General features: G+C 33.6%; 1 protein-coding gene across 2 annotated transcripts in view; it reads left to right on the top strand.

Moving 5' to 3' along the window:
• The window catches only part of LOC106142506 (uncharacterized), a 162,000-nt gene that overhangs the window by 66,066 nt on the left and 75,693 nt on the right, over nt 1-20,241 (top strand). For both annotated transcript variants that reach the window (XM_013344289.2, XM_060946768.1), the window contains exon 2: nt 8,926-8,979. The gene's annotated coding sequence lies outside the window, so the exon portion shown is untranslated. The remainder of the gene's footprint in view (nt 1-8,925; nt 8,980-20,241) is intronic.

Here is a 20,241-nt window from a genome sequence, read left to right as displayed (position 1 = left end):
GTTTTATTTTGTTGGAAACACGTTGTTTGTGGCTTTTACTTCTACATTGTGGGATTAACTTGAAATTGAATTTATTGATTTCATCTAAAGCCTTAAGGGATATCTAAATTGTTGATAAAGAAGTACCGTTTGTTCCAGTAGCATCTATAGGATGCCCGAAGACCGCCTGTGCACACAACCCAGAACAGGTAAAGTCTTATGTCTTATCTTTAATTAGTATCGTATCAACACTATTGCCCTATAATATGTGCTATTATCAAGAGTTAAAACGTCCATAAATAACGGAAACGATTAACAAACCGATGGCTGGTAGCGACCGTAATATATTCAGTAACTGATCCCAATTTGTCTGACCTAACGCAATATCGGGACTGCCCCCTCACTATAAGTTCGCATATCTACGCCCCATAAAGCTTTTAAATCCTACAAAGCTTAGTTTCGGGTCGCGAATGGGACAGTTAAATATGAGCAAAACTTTCATGTAAGTTTTTGTTGTTGGTTAAATATTTTAACAGTAAATAAAATACAATGGTAATTCCTTGCTAAATAAGCCTTTTGTGGCCAAGCGACGAATATCTATTGATTGAGGTAATTAAATGTTAGGCTTTATAATATTGCCGGCGAAATGTTTTTATACGACCATGATGTTAATCTAGATTTTGAATACTTTTCCAATTTTGTTTAGGACAGATTACTTAGACGTACACAACATTTTAACACATATACCTACACACAATTTAACATTTTAAATATTATTTAGGTAAATTGCCACAACCTATAGAACTAATAAGGCAGCTTTTTAGAACTTCAAGATTTATAAATTGTACAAACATAATGTGGCTTTAGTTAATAATTTCAATTAAAAGTTTTAATTCGTTTGGGAATAATGTTAGTCCATTGTTAGAGGCGAGTCTAAGTGCAGTGCACTGAGTTATATCCTATCATTGTTCGGGCCGCCTAGTACATACGGAGTTTCTTAGAATTAGCTTATTATGAACTTAATTAAATAATTTAAGATGCTTTAACTGAAATAAAATTGCATTAAAAAAGATTTTGTACTAACATACATATGTACATCTTTATCCCTAACGAGGAAGATAGAGCAAATATCCCCGTAAAGGCATGCATAGAATATTCTTAGAAATATGTACTTTCATTGTAATTGTACAATTATTGGTGTAGTTTTGCTTTAAAATTTTATATGAAAAATAATATTTTATATACATTAATAGAAATGATCTTTATAAATGTTTGTCAAAGTTACTATCTGTGATAGATTTCCTAAAAGTGCAAAGTTTCATATTTACATTACCGGTTTATTTCAATATTATCTTCTTACCACAGTTTCTAATTAAAATGGCTTGTAAATTCTTATTTATTGAATACTTAATTTAAATAATAAAGATTCTGTTAAGGTTTTAATTAAAACTGAAATTTATTATGACATTAATCGTTACGGACTGGAGAATCAGTGTTTTCGTATAATATTAACATAATATTTGTTTAAGCAAAATCGGCAAATAAAACAATATTTGCCTTTAAAATTAAGCCCTTTCTACACAGAGCATATAGAAATATAGTGAATATTTATAAAAAATCTAATTTATTCGATATCATTCTGAAATTTTATTATGTACGTCTTTTCGAGACTATGGCTCTGTCTACACCGCAAGGGATTTAGACGTGATTATATGTATGTATCATTTTGAACTTCCTTTAATGAATTCACCAACTCCATACAGATATTTACCATTTAGAATACCATTTTGGTTTGCAGTCTTTGTACTTTATTCGGTTATCATTTACTCAGTGCTTTTATTTGTATCCAAAATAAAAAAAAATCTGTTTTTAAATATTTTTATAAAGTGATTGTAATCCCTGAAAAAAAAAAACATCGAATAAACCTACTTCTAACGAATTTTATTTCAATACTAGCTGTTGCCCGCGACTTCGTCCGCGTAAAGTTCGAGTTGAATCTTAATCATACAGTCAGATACAGACAGACAGACAGACAAAAAATGTAAAAAAATCTCTATTCGTTTCAGTCAAAATCTATACTAATATTATAAAGCTGAAGAGTTTGGTTTGTTTATTTGTTTAAACGCGCTAATCTCAGAAACTACTGAACCGATTTGAATAATTCTTTCACTGTTAGATAGTCTATTTATCGAGGAAGGCTATAGGCTACATTTTATTCCGGATTTCCTACGGGAAACGCCAACAACGCAAACCAACAAAGATATAGTAAAACAATGTACTTAAGATGTGAAGTACTCATTTTTTGCCACAAAAAAGTCCGCGAGAGCATATGTATATCTATCTCTTATGGTTTACTTACAATAACCACTTTTATGTTCATTTTTTAAGATTATTTTTCATTATAAACATAAGTTATTTTGAAACCAATTTTCTTTAATTCAGTATTAATCCTTATCCAAATAAATATGTTATTACTTTCGGCTTTTCATGTAGACTAAAATTGCCATTTACAGTATATAAATCAGATGAATAGGTTTTGAGATATAGTCGTTTTAAGCAATTTGCAGCGAAATATTTACGGCGAACCAGCGTTCTTTCTAATACGCGTGACAGCCTGACCAAACCCCCCCCCCCCCCCCCCCCATATTTCGATCGCCCTGCTCTATCCTACTTCCTACATATAGATAGGTATCATTCTACTTATAATACTTCCTTTGTATGTGGCAGTGAAAACTGCATTCAAATTGAACCCGTGGTTTTGGAGATACATGCTAACATTCATTTATGTAAACAATTGTATACTGCAGCGCCTCCTGGTGATTTGTAACCGTAACACCTATCTAAGAACATGCACCAATCAAATCTAAATCTAGTAGTGAAAACCGCATTAAAATCGGACCAGTAGTTTTGGAGATATATGCTAACATTGGTTTGCACAAACAAACACAAACGCACAACCTCTCACCCTAAACGCATATATACGGTATCCGTTCGGTCGCGGGTAATGATGTGGGCCAAGTCGTCGCCAAGTCGCATAACAATTAGCAGCTATAATTGATAAAGCCGAGGAGGATGTTTGCAAAAATAAATATGATGCCCAAATTAACTATTCCACGCGGACGAAGTCGCAGGCACAGCTAGTATTAAATAAACAGACAAAATATTTTTACCGTTTTATTATATGTAGTATTTTGATTTTCAGTTTTTTTTAATAAAATACTCAAACAACACAAAAAAAAATATTTTTAATAAATATTAATTCATATCTTGTTTTTGTTGGGACTCGAACTTGGACCGACCGTGTCGAAATTACAGTAGACTACATACATATGGTCACGTCTATATCCCTTGCGGGGTAGACAGAGCCAACAGGCTTGAAAAGACTGCCACGTTCAGCTATTTTGCTTAATGATAGAATTGAGATTCAAATAGAGATAGGTTGCTCGCCCATCGCTTAAAAACGAATCCCAAGTTTGTAAGCATATCCCTTAGTCGCCTTTCACTTATATTTATATGTTATAGGTGTAATGCTGTCGTATAATGATAAATGACGTTGAATTTTAAATTTCGTAACTTATTTGCAGGCAAACTCATGCCTTGAGTTCATTCAAATGTTGATAACTCTTTTTTTAGTGAACCGATTTTGATGAAACAAACTTTAAATGTTCTTCTGAGTTAAAACAAAGCAATTGGTGAAAGTTTGAAGTAAATCGGTTCAGTACTTTCGGAGATAATCGTGATCATACATACAGACAGACAAGAAATTTAAAAAAAAAATTTTTGCTTTCTATTATTCATTTTAAGTGTCCCTCTATCCATTTCAGTCAAAAATACTAAATGTACAGACAAAATATTTTTACTATTTTATTATATGTATAGATTTATCAATTTTTTATAACTCTACTGCATTGTGGAACGGCCTTAGTATGTCGGTGTGTTTTCAGCTTTATTTAAATTTTCCCTTGTTATAACCCAATGTGACATCGGAAAGTTTGCGCGGTCCTTTTTGAAATGAGTTGCGGTAAACTATTATTATAACACTATTTAATTTGCATTTAAAACTAGCCCGACTATTTAGTAGTTAAATGCAAACATTCACTACAAACTTTTTGTCGTAATTGTCTTTACTTTTTATAACAATTTGTTATAATTGGGTGGTTGTCATTTTTTTTAAGAAATCTTTATAATTCAGAAAAAGACCAAAATAGGCACCTTTTCCAACAGCAACTCTTTGTGCTGTTAGTATATATATATGTCATCTTTATTCCTTACGAAGTAGATTGAAGTCTTGAAAAAACTAATGAAAGGATGGCTTAATAATAGAATTTAAGATTCAGGTAGAGCGTAGAGTAAAGGTAGATTACTTTATCTAACCAAAATCAATTGCCCAAAAAATTAATCTCACTTTAATTAGTCTAACTTTTGACAAGCTTTTACGATATGCATGGGATAAGAATAATTCATTTTAATTCCTTGAAATTTAATAATCTCTGTATAATAATTAATTTTACATAGTAAAGTGAACGGCAAACAAGCAGCTGTTTGTTTATATGAAATAGAAACAACTTTATAGCATACGAATTAACACTTACACTTTAGTGCTTCAAAGCAAACAACAGGAACAAAGTAAGAAAAGAAGAAAATCTGTATTTAAACAGCGCTGCTAATTAACATTTACTGTGGAATTTAATCAAAAGTTGGTAGCTTCACCTGTCACAACTTGGGATCGGTTTGATGAGACGCCATTAGCGTGATTGCCAAGATGACTTCGTCAGCCACCTGTTAGCAAGTGCTGATTGTCGAGCCTCACCATTCGTCAGTGTCGTGAATGATTATGAAGCGTTAAATATCTTTTTTGGGGTTTCAATGGCCGCTTCTGCATTGTTAATTTAGGTTTTTATCTGTGCCAAGGGGGTATAAACTGAAGGAAAAATATTTGTCACTATTCATTCAATGTATAACTCTATGTCAAAAGTGTCTAAACTTGTACCTCTTAATTTATAAGCGTGGAGAAATTCGTGGAAATCGGAATATTATAATTTCATTTCTGAGATAACTAGGTATATATAGTAGGTAGGTATCGGTTCGCCTAATAAAAGTCAGAAAATTGTGATCTTAAAAAGATAATTGTACGTAGGTACATTTTGCCTGATTGGGAATTCAGACTTTGGTGTGAAAGGCGGCAAAATTAATCACAAAATCACAGATTCCTGTGTACGTTTCTTATGAGGTAGGTTACATGCCCTTTTTTTACCCACTCCAAAAACAGGTGGTATCTCAATTCGGCACGATAAGTAAGCTTCTTGCTAACTTGATCGTAAAACAAGAGTCATGAATATCATGGCGAATACGTTGCCTAACCATCTTGAACTACGAATATCAAATCTCGATTTGGCTTCTGTTCCTCATTAGGATTTTATGGCTTTCGGATTCGGATGCGAGTTAGTAAGTCATAAAGGAGAACTTGGCCCGTATCTCAGGGGATACTGTATCGTAAAATATTGTTTCACCAACGGCTAGCGACTACGACTTGCTGATTATGTGACATTGTTATTTTTATTGATACATATTTACCAAAAAGGCTTTGTCTATAATTATACGAGTAGACAAAGTAAGTTGCTATCTCGTGGAAGTCAATTTTACATTTGTTTTACAAAACCGTGTAAGCTTTATATGCATGTGTGCGATATTTATTTATATTATATAAGACTGGAAAAAGAAATGTGATGTAGTTTGTCTAATGTGAACTATGTTAAAGTAGTAAAAACTGTAAACCTCGTTACGACTTTATAAGGTACTTTCGTTAAATTAAGCAAAAAAATAACATATTTATCAAGATGCACATAAAGCTGAAATGTAGTGTTCATAGAATTAATCCTAGGTGTCAGATTAAGATTTTCATCATCATCAGAGTAAGTAGTTGCAACTTTTATTATATCTCCGTGCTATAACAGTTAGCTGGACGGTTAGACGAGTCGATATCCAGAGATCAACTAGCATGTGTCGCCTCGTTACAGTTCCCTAGGGAGCGCTCCGCTCGCCCGTGGTCGTGATCGGCTGCCGTGAACAGGGGACGGCTGCAGGATTATCTAATTTGTATTTTAGGCAATTTGGTTAGTATGATGATGATATTGCTTAAATTTAATTAAAAAGAGCTTCTTGAATAGAAGGGTTTGGTACTTTTAATTTCACCCACAAGTAATGTTTTTTAATCTGTGAATTTTACTTAGACTAACTGGCTGTGAAGTGTTAGAATAAGAAAACACAGAGAGCGACCAATGTTGATTTGTCATAAAAAAAAATATTTATTACAAGAGTCCATTTTCTGAAGACTCAATTACAATTTAAAATTTTAAGAAGTAATTTGTTTTTATAAAGCAATGAAAGACCGAAATAATAAGATATTTTAATTTGTCGTCGCAGCTTAGTGAAGAATAAATTAAATTTTAATATCCACCCGGCCCACTAGTAAATTTCTGATTGTCAGTGCGGAATCCGGACGACCGGTTACGGTTGTCGCACGGCAGGCAGGTAATCCGAAACGGTGTGGCCGCCGCAATGAGACGGACGCTTTTAACGGAATTAAAACGCATAACTGCGATCCACATGTTTTATTGATACGTTTTATCTGCTTTATATTTTATCGTCGAAACTTTAATAACGGTGCTTTTGTACTTTATTTTATGTTATAGTGTTTTATCGTATATGTAAGATCTTTGAGTGGATTTTTAACTGACCTATGTCTTGTGAACTTTGTGATTTTTGCCATCTAAAGAAATGTCGAATCTTTTTCGTCATTAGCTACATCCTTGATATCGTCGATTTTCAGCGAGATTTTGTCTTGTATACTCAGGACAGACTTCTTTGTCAACTGTATACAGTGGTTGCGCTCCCTTGGGAAATGTTTACGTGGGGTTAGTTTCCTTTCATATCATTATTATCCTTATACTTGCCATTTTACCAGAGTCATTACAAATGTCCTTTCTACTTACGCTCTGTTTGACGTTTTCGATCCAACTCTCAAAATTGAGTTAAAGTCTGCTATATTTATAATAGTTCCTCTAATGTTTTACTAAGCTTTCAGTTAAAATGTTATAATGGCTTTGTTCGAGAAGTTGAATATACGTAACTACCCTAAAGATAATAAATTAATTCCAAATAAATAAAAACAAGGTTTAAATTTAAAAATTCATATTTGATTATTTTTTTAAGAAATTATTTAACACGTATTCTCTCTTCACATATCAACTATAAATATTGTCGTTGCCGAATCCATAGTTATGTTTTTACCGTATATAGTTAGTGATTCACATTGTCTAATTCCCAAAGCTTTTATCTTCGTCATCGAAGTGCCAATAAATGTACGGCGGTCGTAAATAGTCTTTACGACTACAACACAACGCGTTCACGAAACATCTTCCAAGGACTTTAAGAGTAACCTTAAAAGGAGGCTACAGGTAATCCTAGCTGAATTTATGTACGTACCCGTGTAAAAACAACTAAGAACAACTTTATAACAAAACTAGAGTTTTGTTTCACGAAGAAGAAATTAAATTTATAATATTTTATATTTACTTATCCGGGATAAAGAAGCGATATCGCGAAAACGTATAGTCATTATTATGGAAAATAGCGAATAATCATCTTTGTTCAGCACAGTCCCCTTATGATCGCTAAAGTGTGTTGAAAAATAAAAATCATGTTTTTGATAGCGTTTGTCTTGTTTTGACGTACCTTTCTAGTATTAAACTGTAATTAGTTATTAGGTCGGTATGGAAGAAAACATATAGTATTTTCTTCTTAGTGAGATAATTCTAGTCGCTGATGTTAGTGATGTCTTGAGAAGCCTAATCATTGCGGAGGCTTTCCTGGTACAACTTCACATTAAGTTATTAATGAATTAGTTTCATGATGTTCATATTTTTTAATATCTATAATAATTTTATTACTTTTTTGTTTAATTTATAAGTTTAAATAAAAATATTTTGTTTTAGCTGAAATTCGAAGCTTTGTTATATTTAACGCGCCTCTGTTTAACCAAATTAGCATAATGACACCTTTTAGCATAATAACCTCATCTGAGATACCTGTGAAATAATGTTTGTATCATTTTCTTGTAAATCTTGTATGTTTTGTTGCCGTTTCGTGTTTTATAATACTATTTTGGCAAGACTGCGTCGTTTAATTAGAAATTAATTTTATTTTATTGCCACTAAGCCATTCTGCTTATCGTAGCTTTTCAGTCTTTTCGAGGCTATTAGTTCTATCTACCCCGTGATATATGTATGTTACAAGTTTGTATTTTATCAATGTTATCATTACAACGCGATGGATTCCATTCGGATAGTCCGTTGATCTGTGAATGACGTCAATTAGAGATTAATTAAATGATTTCTCGTTTGCAACATCCTGGCTATGTGAGGGAACGGTAATAAATGGTTATTGCGATTTGTGTTTGACAGCGAGGAATCGCGGCCAGACGCGTGTTTTGCGTCGAAACTGTACCTACTGCACCGAACATGTGAATAAAGCGATGTCATATATTTAGATTCCACTAAAAACATGTTAAAATCTTGACGAGTCTACGTAGCCTATGTAAATATTATTAGACCTCGTATAAAGCCAAGTTCCAAATACAACACGCTCATAACCTTAAAGTTCATATTTGAAACAGTGGTTAGATCTCATTCTTAATCTATGCGTCCTAAGCAAGTCTTCGGATAATCTCAATTTGATTATAAGATAAAATAAGTAATCTTCGTAAACTATGTGGATGAAATAGCTAGCACCATCTTGATATAATTAGGTAAGTAGTTTATAAATATTACATAGTATAATACATTCAAATCCAAGATTTGAAGCCGTCGCGACCGAGTAAATAGCAGCTTGTAATTAGTCGCCCTTATTATGAAACGCCGGTTGTTAATAAGACATAATTTGTTCCAGGTATTCCAGGTCTTGCTAAGCAAGTCGTGATTTTGCTGTCGGGAATCCACTAAAGTAAGTTTATATTAACGTATGTAATAAGTAAGTTTTGGTTTTTAATATATGTATAGAAATAAGTCAAAACATAGCACGAGTTGCAAAATTGATATTGCCTATCAATATTGCAACTCATGTTATTTTTTAACTTATTTCTATACATATATTAAAATCTTGAATTGCCAATCGAATGTTAAAAAATCCGAAAGTTTCAAAACTTCAAAACTTATTTACAAAATTAATTGTATTATTTAAATAATGACTTTTAGTACCTTACGAAGTAGAAAAACCCATAAGGTTAGACGTGATACATGTACTCGCAATGAAGAAGAAAGAAGAGGGATAAAAATGAAACGATCTTATGTCAAAGAGACTTTTGGCTATTATACCGCAACTCCACCCACGCTTAACCAAAATAACTGCTCCCGAAAGAATTTCTTGAAAGTAGATGTCCTTTGTTTTATCTTGAATAACTAACACTTTCACCGTGAAAGATTAACAGACAGAAAGGCTTTTGCATTTAAAATAATAGTTAAGGATAGGCCTATATACTTGGGATTCCTCTTTTAGACGATGGGCTAGCTACCTATGTCACTAATTGAATGTTAATTCTATCAATAAGTCAAGTAGCTGAGCTTGGCTTTGCAGTCGGTATCTGTTGGCTCTGTTTACCCCGCGGGGGATATGAATATGATTATATGTTATGTTACATTGGATTGAAAGATCGGAAAGCAAGGACAATAGAACTTAAATATTATTAAAGAGAATGTATACTGGTAATATGCAAGCTGGCTACAAATCAGCTGACTGCAGTTAATTACATAATGCAATACACCGAACGTGGCGGAATGCAGGCACAAAACATAACTTGCGAGCGACTAACTTTAAGTGGTTTTGAGCGAAAATAGCGTGAGCTGCAAAATATTGCACCCGGTCGTTCCACCATGCATAAAGTATGGAATGGAAGAAGTTTTTTTTATTCCTGGGTAAAAAGTCAGTATTTAACGTTTTTAATATAATTTTATCTTTAAGACAAATAGTTTAGACGTCGTTCTAGCGTTAGTTTTGATTTCGTCTTTTTCAAGGAACAGGAGCCTAAGGTTACGACCAAACAATCTTGGAAATGGTAAGGCTATACACGAAACAATTCCCTCTCTCCTCCAGAATCTTTGTACAGAAAAACTCAATTGGAACATGGTAATACTTCCAGTTGCCTGAACGTCCTTTAACGATGTTTTGTTTTTTTTTTTCTCACATACAGTGCATCGGTGAGCAAGCTATATTAATCTGTTTAGAAAATTTTATTTTATCACACATCCAACTTTATTTCATCCACGTTTCTCCCAACTTATTCAAATATCTGCTGAACCCGCTAGACCGTGACACGTCATGCTTCGTGACCGTTTGTACTTTTTTAATGAGATCAAGTTGTATTATGATAAAGAAGTTCATCTTTACATCAAAAAATATGCGAAGTTGGACCACGGAAAACATATAGAACACGATTCAAAATGTATTAAAAAAATTTATGAAAAAAATGATTTATAATTATTTACAAAATTTGCGTCTATCGAAATAATTAAAAATTAAAGTTTAAGTTATTACTGTTCTACTCTTATAGTCTCTTCTCTACAGATAAACGAGAACCTCCCAAAGTTACAACCAAGTCGGTTAATAACATAAAATAAATAACGACATATTCAGAAAAATATTTATTCAAAGAGTTGCTTTGAAATAATTTGACTCAAAAACAGTTACAGACGAAAATAGTAGAACAGAAGTTGTTGGAAAAAGTATTTTGAGCACGTTTCACCCCGCAAGCTGTCCCGGATCCCCGCTGACTTTTTGTTAATTCCCGAAAATAAGAATCATCGGCCACCCGAAACTTTCCCCTAAATTGCGATTTTCATTTAATTAAACAAATCCAACGAAGGATAAAAAGTGCTCGACAAGAACCGAGTTATTTCAATTCTAATCCAAATTTTAACAATCGGGTTCTCGAGTCGGCTGATGAATCTTTTTCTTCCGTAAGGGATAAAGAGTTTGTATGTGCTTGTGTGTCGTTGACTTGAAAGAATGTAGAAGTATTTATCTTCATCCATTGATATTCATGCCTTGTCCCTCTCCATATATACCCGCGGAAGTCGTTCGTGTAACAAACTTAATAAGAACAAATAATTAACCTATTTTAAGCTGGTCTTGTGATGAGCTTTTTCTATGATTGAAATTAAAGTAACTTAAATACTGTGACCATTTGAAAATTTGTCTGGCAAAATGTATTTCACGTAATTAAGACAGGATCGGATTACTCCACTAGACAGACACCCTTCATTATGTTAATTAAATAAGATAGCATTATCAACGTTGCTTTTAAATAGTAAATTAGGGAAACGTAGAGACGGCCTCTCTCGCTGGACTCGTCAACGGGTCGCCCAACTCGTATCTAATTTTATTTGGCAATTTTAACTTAATTAGTGGTGTGTTCTCACAAAATACAACTCCGTAATTAAGCATTTTCAAATGCTTTGATATAACACCTTTTTAAGCCCCTGTAAGAAAAGAATGATGTGGAGTGTATTGGTTGGCAGACGCATCTACTGACATTTCATAACAGATGCTCGTTAACAAAAACTTAATTAATTGTCATTATTCACACCGTCGGAGTGCGTTTTATCACCCCCGTCCATTTGTCGGCGCGCACGAATTTATAGTGGACCGACTGGTGTATCTTGTTGGTTGGTATCAAATAAATGAGACCGTTCTGTTTGATACATGTGAATGGGGATCGGAAAATAGCCGGCAACAAATAAAACGACCCAACTACAGGTCTACATAGGACTATGCCATAGAACATTGATGCTACGGAAGAATAGGCAATGATGTATTTCACTTTAACGTAAGTTTAGAAAGAAAGAAATCTTTAGCCTGTAAATGTTTGATTCAATTAAATATTAATATTCTATTTTAATGAAAGTATACTTATCATGTAAAATTAAATTTCACAAGAATAAATTGAACATCTAATAAAACAAAATTGCCTATTATTTCTATTAAAGGTGGCAAGTGAGTGCACTTAGTTTCACAACATTTTCATTTGTCACTCACACACACACTTTTACACGATCAGCGTCATTAGAAATAAATACAATTGAATAAAGATTCAGATTTCCATGACAGAAATCCGTGAGCATCCACGCAATTATTTGAAGTTGAATTTCTGTACATTAATTATTTTATACGAACAGTCTCTACCCAGCCACCCTTTTATGCGGAAATCTGCAGAATAGTGTACCTATGGTTTCCGATATATAGATCAAAATTTTGTATAATAAAGTGAAATAAAATTGTCAATTACTCGTCTAGCACACCACTGTTTCTTATTATTTCCGTAGTAAATAGAAAACGCCCAGATCAGCTGTATTAATCTGTGAGTGCCCTTAACAGTGAGTGGCTTCAGAGGACAAAACCACATGATACTCGTTTTAATTTACATTAATTTTCTAAATTTTTGATGGATATATGATTAAAGTTCTAAAGAATTGTTGAATTTTGGAAATGTGGGTGTTAAATTTGTTTTTTTTTTAGAAGATTCTTACATACCTTTTTTATTACTTGAACTTTTATCTCTAATCTAGTTCGATTCTATCGTTAATTTAACTTACAATACATCTTTGACTGTAATTAAACGGTTTGTGTATGCATTTTTTTTCCAACCTACTTACTCTAACCCTATGACAATTACGTAAACATCATATTTTACACCGGGATCCAAAATGTTAGGAAATACACCACACATTTCAGAATTAAGCGATTTAATCACTATTTTAATGGCTTTAATAAGGACCGGCACATAATAGAGTCTGAAAGACCTTTAGTTCTGGGTGGTTTAAACCATAGTGTGATTCAAGGTATTGTTCGTTTGTTAATTTATTTGACGTTATAAAATGAAAGTAAATTAATTTATTAGTGTACTGTTTTTTTCTTTTATCGAGTGTTTACTCGATAAAAGAAAAAATACTGAGAGAATCTTGCCATTGTTGAGTTACAATTGTGGTATGGTAAAATTAACTGAACATTAAGACATCTTAATATTTCTAAACAAACTATTTGATCTTTAAAATCTTGCAGTAGGAAAAGTAACCGCAGTTACAAAATTAAATTGTAATAAATAAAATTGCATTACAAATAGGATATGACCGAATATAAACTACGAAAAATAACATATTTTTATGCAGTACTTTTAGAAACGGTAAACGACACCTTGTGACCCTATTCTGAGTATTGATTCTTTTATTAAATAAATATATTAACTTAAGTAAGTACACTTAACTAAAGTACTGCTAACGATGGTTAAACCCGTCCATTTCCAATAATCTTTAAGGCCATGGGGATTACCTATCGAGGGACAATATAATAATTGTGTCTCTTGGGAGTATAGAATTGGCCTTTCACACTAGAAGCACGGAAAGCACTCACTTGTTCAATAAACACTAGTTATTTAAATGCTAAGCAGGCTACCGGCTTTCCTCTGCTTTTCTATTGTCTAGATTTATTTTAAAGAAGAACTTTTTACTTAACACTTCATTGACCCTTTAAGTAACAAGTAAAATTAATGCCAAAAGTAAAAGTTATTTAGAAGGCATTTGGACAACATGATGGTATAGGATTATCGGCAGCTTACGGATCTATACATACTTACATAATAGGGATATCGTATGCGCGTTGTCAATTTCTGAAAGAATCTTTTCAAATTGTACTTCGTGAGGTAATATGTGGTAGGTAGTCTTTTGAGGAAAATCGTTAAAGTGCTTTTAGAAAACACAACTTATAAATTATAAACGATTAAATTATGGCAAACAAAATGTACATGAACCAGAGGGTTGCTCAGGGATTACTTCTTTCTAGTATCCACTCACCATTTTCTTTATTTATTACTAAATTCAGTTATTTAAAAAGTTATAATGAATTGAATGTATCAAACAACAGTTAACCGTTATGTACGCTAGATTTTAAAACCCAAATACTATCTTATTTTATCACATACCAACGTAGAATAAAGTTAGCTAACAAGCTTCCCAGTTTCACACCGGGGTTGAAACCAACAGGAACGTTTTCGATTAACATGCCAAACCCTCCGGTTTAATTCCGACTACAAAGTAATATACCGTTGTCCGGATCCGAGCAAATCAAGTTACACAGCATACGTTACATTGAGTTTAATAGCCGAGGAGTTTAGGATTTTTATTATTAATGTTTAGGGTTACCGACAGTTAAGTGAATTAGAAGAATTCTAGGAAGCTGGTGGTGCTAGTCCAATTTTACAATGCCATAAAACTTTGATATTATAAAATTTATAGTCTTAGGAAAATAAAATTTAAACTTTCGCCGTTGTACCTAAATTCCGTGATGTAACAATTTTATTGTTATTAAAGAAAAAAAACTAAATGTTATCATGAGAAATGTATTTGTACTCATGAAAGGTGTAAAACTAAGAAACTGTTAAGACTCTACACAGAGAAGGCCATTTATAATTAAATGGACACTATCTAGGCCCGCATTACCAAATGCAAAATTCTAATGTCAGGTCTAATCATAAACTTCAATGACATGTTTCATCGCAACACCTGAATGTGATGTGGCCGTCACAATATTGCACTTATTGTAAACATGTAGGCTTTTGTGACTGACGTGTGTGCGTGGATGCACAATTAATTGCATGTGTATTGTGGACTGTAAACATGAAGCTTGTTATAGGTTTGTGAGGGAATGTTTTACATGAAATGACTCGAATTTACTAAAAAGCTAGAGTTATTTTGATTTAGTTGTAGCTGCGAAATAAATTTATTTTGTACATTTCATTTTCGATCATATTACAGATATACAGTTGTAATGTATCACAACTAAAGCGGTAGTAGTAGCGACGTAATAAGTGATACCTTGTATCCAATTTTGAAAATAAATCTTTTCTATACTCTTAATACTCGTACTGAAAAGCAAAATATATTCAGATTCTACAAACCAAATTACAACTGCTAACGTATGTGTAAAAATATATTGCTTTTCAATTAACGCAGTAATGTTGGTAGAGAGAGAAATAGGGTTCGCAATAACATTCTCGTTCAATGGGTATTATTGCCAGTTATTAAGGTCCGGCCAGTTTATCGGCCCCCGACACACTGAATCCTAAACAGTGCTGGACTAGACTAATAGCTATCGATCTTTCTGGAGGGAATAAAATCGAACTCCTATTTGCGCATGTTTAATTACTGATTATCCTAATTTGTAGATGCCCAGTTGTTCTTGTTTGTGTCAATTGTAAGACTAAAAGAAAAAGTAGATTATGATAACCTCATCAAAATTTCCAAAAAAAAAAACAATGTGTGTCTACATCTATGTATTTGAGTGCTTATTATTAAATTCCGTTAGTAACATAAGAACATTATAAAATTTGAATTATTAATCATCAGAAGAGCCAATAGAGAGTGAATTATGTATAATTACGTATTTAAATATTTATTTTCATTCATTATTTTTCTTCATGTTCATATTTGCAAGTTACACTTGATGATTAAATCCCTTTTGATGTACGACTTAAATCTAAAAATATTAACCGCCAAAAGATCACTTTGGTACTTCACAGCAATTAGCTCGCTGCCCGAATTCATTCCATTTAATTGTTGTATTCGGCGAGATGAATGAATTAAAAGGGATTTCTGCATTTCTCGCATATAATTGGTTTTGTTCCTAGGAGAGTTCCCGTCCCGTGACTCTGATAAGCTGTGGTAAGATAAAGAGTCGTTATTCGCTGTTACAAGCTGGCCCGGGGGAATGCTATGTGTAAGAGCGATGGTTCACTTTTCTCAAGCGAGTTAAAGAATCACGTGCAAGCGTGTTGCCTATTTATTTTAGCCGTTTTATTTACCTCTGTTTTGTTAATTTTTTTTTCAAATTATGTTTCCGATTTAAAAGAATAACATTTTTTTGCGTTTTTGCGCTTCATAATATTTTTGAAATGCATGAAGTCTGAATGTAAAGAACATTGGTGGTTGAACGGTAAGGTATGATCAATAAACGTGATGCATCGAATCAAATCATACTGCGGCAATAAATAACAAATCACTCTTCTAAAAACAGCAACTTCTATTCTTCTTCATGTCGCATCCTCACTTTGTTTGTTGTGGAGTGGAGCCCGGGAGTGCCTTCTTACCATAATCCCTGACTTAGTAACTCACAGTTTTTTTGACGCAAAGCAACTCTTGGCTGACCTCTGAAACAAATACAGGGGAACCTAACCCATATTAGATCGGGAGTAAAAGTAAGAGAAAACACAATGAATTCGAAGAATTCTGACAGCTTGGTGTGAAGAAAAATTATGAGGAAAATCACGAACGTCGTTAAATAAAACCAATTTGTATTTCACCTCAAGTTATCATTGTTATGAAAATGGTTGGTACCGGGCAGTCTTTGTTGGGAGTTAAAGAAATTGAATTGGATAATTTCTCATGGCATTACGGTGTTCGCAGAAAATAATATAAAAAGTTATTTAAGCACCCGGGAACTGAACAGAGACTTTTTATGGTAACACGACAATTACTGGCGTTTATGATTTGGGAGCTTTAATCAAAACTTTGCTCATTTTCGTATTGGTTTCCTCGAATCACATCGTTATCAAATCGTTAATACAATATATATATGTACTAGCTTTTGCCCGCGGCTTCGCCCGCGCAAATGTATTTTAGATTATAAGGATACGACATAAAATTTCACCCATTTTTTAATCCCGTATCGTGCGGGACTGTTTTAAGTTTATATTTGATTTAAATTCATATGGCTTCTCCCGTCTCTTCTCGTTCTGTTCCGTCCCGTCACAACCTGTTGTGTCCCGTCCTGCCCCGTCCAGTCCTCCTATCCTGTCCCATCCTATTTAGTGCCATCCTGCTTTCCGCAACTGACACGTATTTTTTACTAACCAATATATTTACAATACAAATGAACAAAACACAACGAAACGTCTTCAAGCATGAATACGAAACGACCAACAACTTATTAACGGAGGGTAAAAATGCTTTCAAAATCATAGAAGTCTTATTGATTGTCGAACGACAAACGATAGCGACTTTGACATGGTGGCGCCATCTATTGCTCATTATCAAACAAATTGTTCATTGAAGGAATAAATTTTCTTATCTTTTGCATATCAAAAATTAACACTTATAAGGGTTCCATCGTACCTTAAGGGTAAAAATGGGACCCTATTACTCGACTTCGGTGTCGGTCTGTCTGTTAGTTTGTCTGTCCGCTCACCCATCCTCCTGTCACCAGGCGTGTCTCATGATCCGTATTAGCTATACAGGTGACATTTTCACAGATTATAAATTTCTGTTGACGTTAAAATAAAAATACTAAAACTGTATGCATACCAAATTTAATCAAAATCGGCCTAGCGGTTAGGCCGTAAAAGCGGAACGATGATTCACCCCCCCTTTAACTGTTTTGGGGGTTGTTTTTTGAAAAAAAAAGTAGCCTATGTTTGAACTCGTATCTTAATCTATATGCATTTCAAATTTCATCAAAATTGGTTCAGCGGTTCAGGCGTGAAAGCGGAACGATGATTTTCATACAAACTTTCACCCCCCATTTGACTATTTTGGGGGTCGAATTTTGAAAAAAAAGTAGCCTTTGTTTGAACGCGGGTTTTAAACTATATACATACCAAATTTCATCAAAATCGGTTCAGCGGTTCAGGCGTGAAAGCGGAACGATGATTTTCATACAAACTTTGACCCCCCATTTGATTATTTTGGGGGTCGAGTTTCCCCCCCTTGGGGGTTGACATTTCAAAAATCCCTTCTTAGTGCTCACTTATGTTACTAAAGGAACCTCTGTTCAAAATCTCAGACTCCTATACCGAGCGGTTTCGGCTGTGCGTTAATAAATCAGTCACCCAATCGCACCCCCTAAATCACGATTGGAGGGTAGTTTGAAAAAACTTATAATGTCAAACATATTTACATGCCTATGTACGTGTTCATGCCAAGTTTCAAGTTTATAAACCCAAGGAATAAGATTTTTCATAGAAACGTTTTTACCCCTTGGGGGTTGAATTTCCAAAAATCCTTTCTTAGTGCTCCCCTACATATCCCAAGGAACCTACATTCCAAATTTCAGCTGTCTACGACCAGTAGTTTCGACTGTGCGTTGTCTGTCAGTCAGTCACTCAGTAACGGAAGAGTTTTATATATATAGATTTAAAATAAAGCAATGAATGCTCATTGTTGTGGCACAGTAGTTTAGTAGGTCAAAGCATCTTTTTCGTAATAAGTACTCGTAAGTAGTACTACTGTGACTCCTGTTTTAATTTTATATATACCATAATAAGTAAAAGTACAAAAATAATTTAATATTCTTCTCTTCGTCTTCTAAAACTGATGTCCAAAATTCTTTCCAAAAATCCTCCGAATTGATTGCGGTCACAATAAACTGGTCGTAAAACTCGACAAAAATGGAAATTGAAAAATCTTTTTAGATTTTATTTGAACGTCAGTGCTCTTGTGCGGTGCATTCGGTGGATCTCAATAAAAGGTATAGGGTCTAAAGTTGAGTACTGAATGGCTCGGCCCGAGCTCAGTTAAAGCTGCGCATTCGTGGATAGACGAAAACAAATTTTATTTTAATAAAAACTGTAGAAAAATCTTATCCGTATGAATTTGATGATTTAATTCACATTAATAATTTTATTGCAACGACTTATTAAATAAAACTTCGTATTTTGAAGTTTTGCCTGCATTCATGATAAATAACTGTTTGATAATCAACCTTATTAAAAATACTACATATTGTTTCCCATTAGTTATGAAGGGTATTTAATTCATACTTGGGATATTACGGAGTAATCCTTTTTTTAGAATATTCAACCGAAAAATACACTTTTGAATCATTTTTCTTTAAATACTAGTGAGAGGCCATAATAAACACTTTCACTGTTGAGAGAGCAGCACTTAAACTATTTTGATAACGAACAATACCATTATATAAATTCATTTCGAAAGCTGACTTCCAAGAGTCGACAGCTAACTGCAAGTCCAGTTAACAAGTTTACTAACAAAGCGAATATTGATTGCACTGTTATCTATTTCAATTTCTCTAACCCCCTGTGCATAGCCAGCTTTTGGAAGCCTTTATGTTTCAAATTAACGAGAATACAGAAGTAATCCCTAGTGTGCTACACATGGGAACAACGAAGTTACATATTTATTTATTTGTCATCTATAATGAGAAAGGATCTCGGAAAACTCTGCAATACCGCCGATAATACCGATGACATCATGGCAAGAAGTTCAGATTTAGACGTTGAGTTTATGACTTTGTTCTTATGGATTCACTAGATTTTGTGATGTTATATAAATTGTAGTTTATGTTCTCGTCTCGTTTAAGGATATCCTTTTTAAGGCTCCTCAACATATAAGCATAATATCCTACCCACCCCAGCATCCTGCGCCCATTAGTGTGCTGTACCAGTCTGCAGGTCAGTCACTGTGTAATGCAAAAGTAATATATATTTATTGATTATTTATGCGTTTTTCTCTCCTATGATTCGCTTTCCTCTATTATGTTGTTCTTCTGTGTGCTCTCCATTTTGGTGGCTGAGTGGGCGCCCGGTTCCGCTAGTGATTTCCTTAATTGGTAAATCTTAGCTGACGCGGCTCTTTGCAATTAAGGATTCTATGCAATTGGGATGAGTTCAACGCATCGTTCCATGTCGATTAGCTAAATTCATGTTATTCACATACTTGCCCTATGCGAGATCGACGGATTAATTCATTTCATTTTACAGTACTAAAAATTCCAAATATTGTATGTAAGTGACAATTAAGATGTAGCAAAGGTTTTTCTCATATTCTTCGGTTGACGATTTGGCGCATATTTTTTATAATTTTGCCCTTCAGCCGTGTTTTCCAAATGTGTCTCAATTTTTTTCTTGTCAATCTATCATATATTTTAATGGCCAATACAATTAGGAAACAGTGTTTGTGGTTTCAACATTCTTATGCAAATTTAAAACGGGCTTTATGTATATAAAAAATCTCTTTGGCTAGGCATTTTTTTACTGTTCTTATAAAATGTTCTGACAAAAAGCTGCTTCATTAATATAACAACAGTTACGTAGCGAGCGACTGCCCGTGACAAATAATTTTTGCGGTGGCAATTAGTTTGTTCCCGTTTGTTTTGTCCGGTTAGTACTCGAATATTGAAAGTTGGTTCAAATAAGTAGTTTAATGT

Source organism: Amyelois transitella, chromosome 12 (assembly GCF_032362555.1).
Source record: "Amyelois transitella isolate CPQ chromosome 12, ilAmyTran1.1, whole genome shotgun sequence".
In the NCBI taxonomy this organism is placed as follows: domain Eukaryota; kingdom Metazoa; phylum Arthropoda; class Insecta; order Lepidoptera; family Pyralidae; genus Amyelois; species Amyelois transitella.
This window is presented reverse-complemented; position numbering and strand designations above follow the sequence as displayed.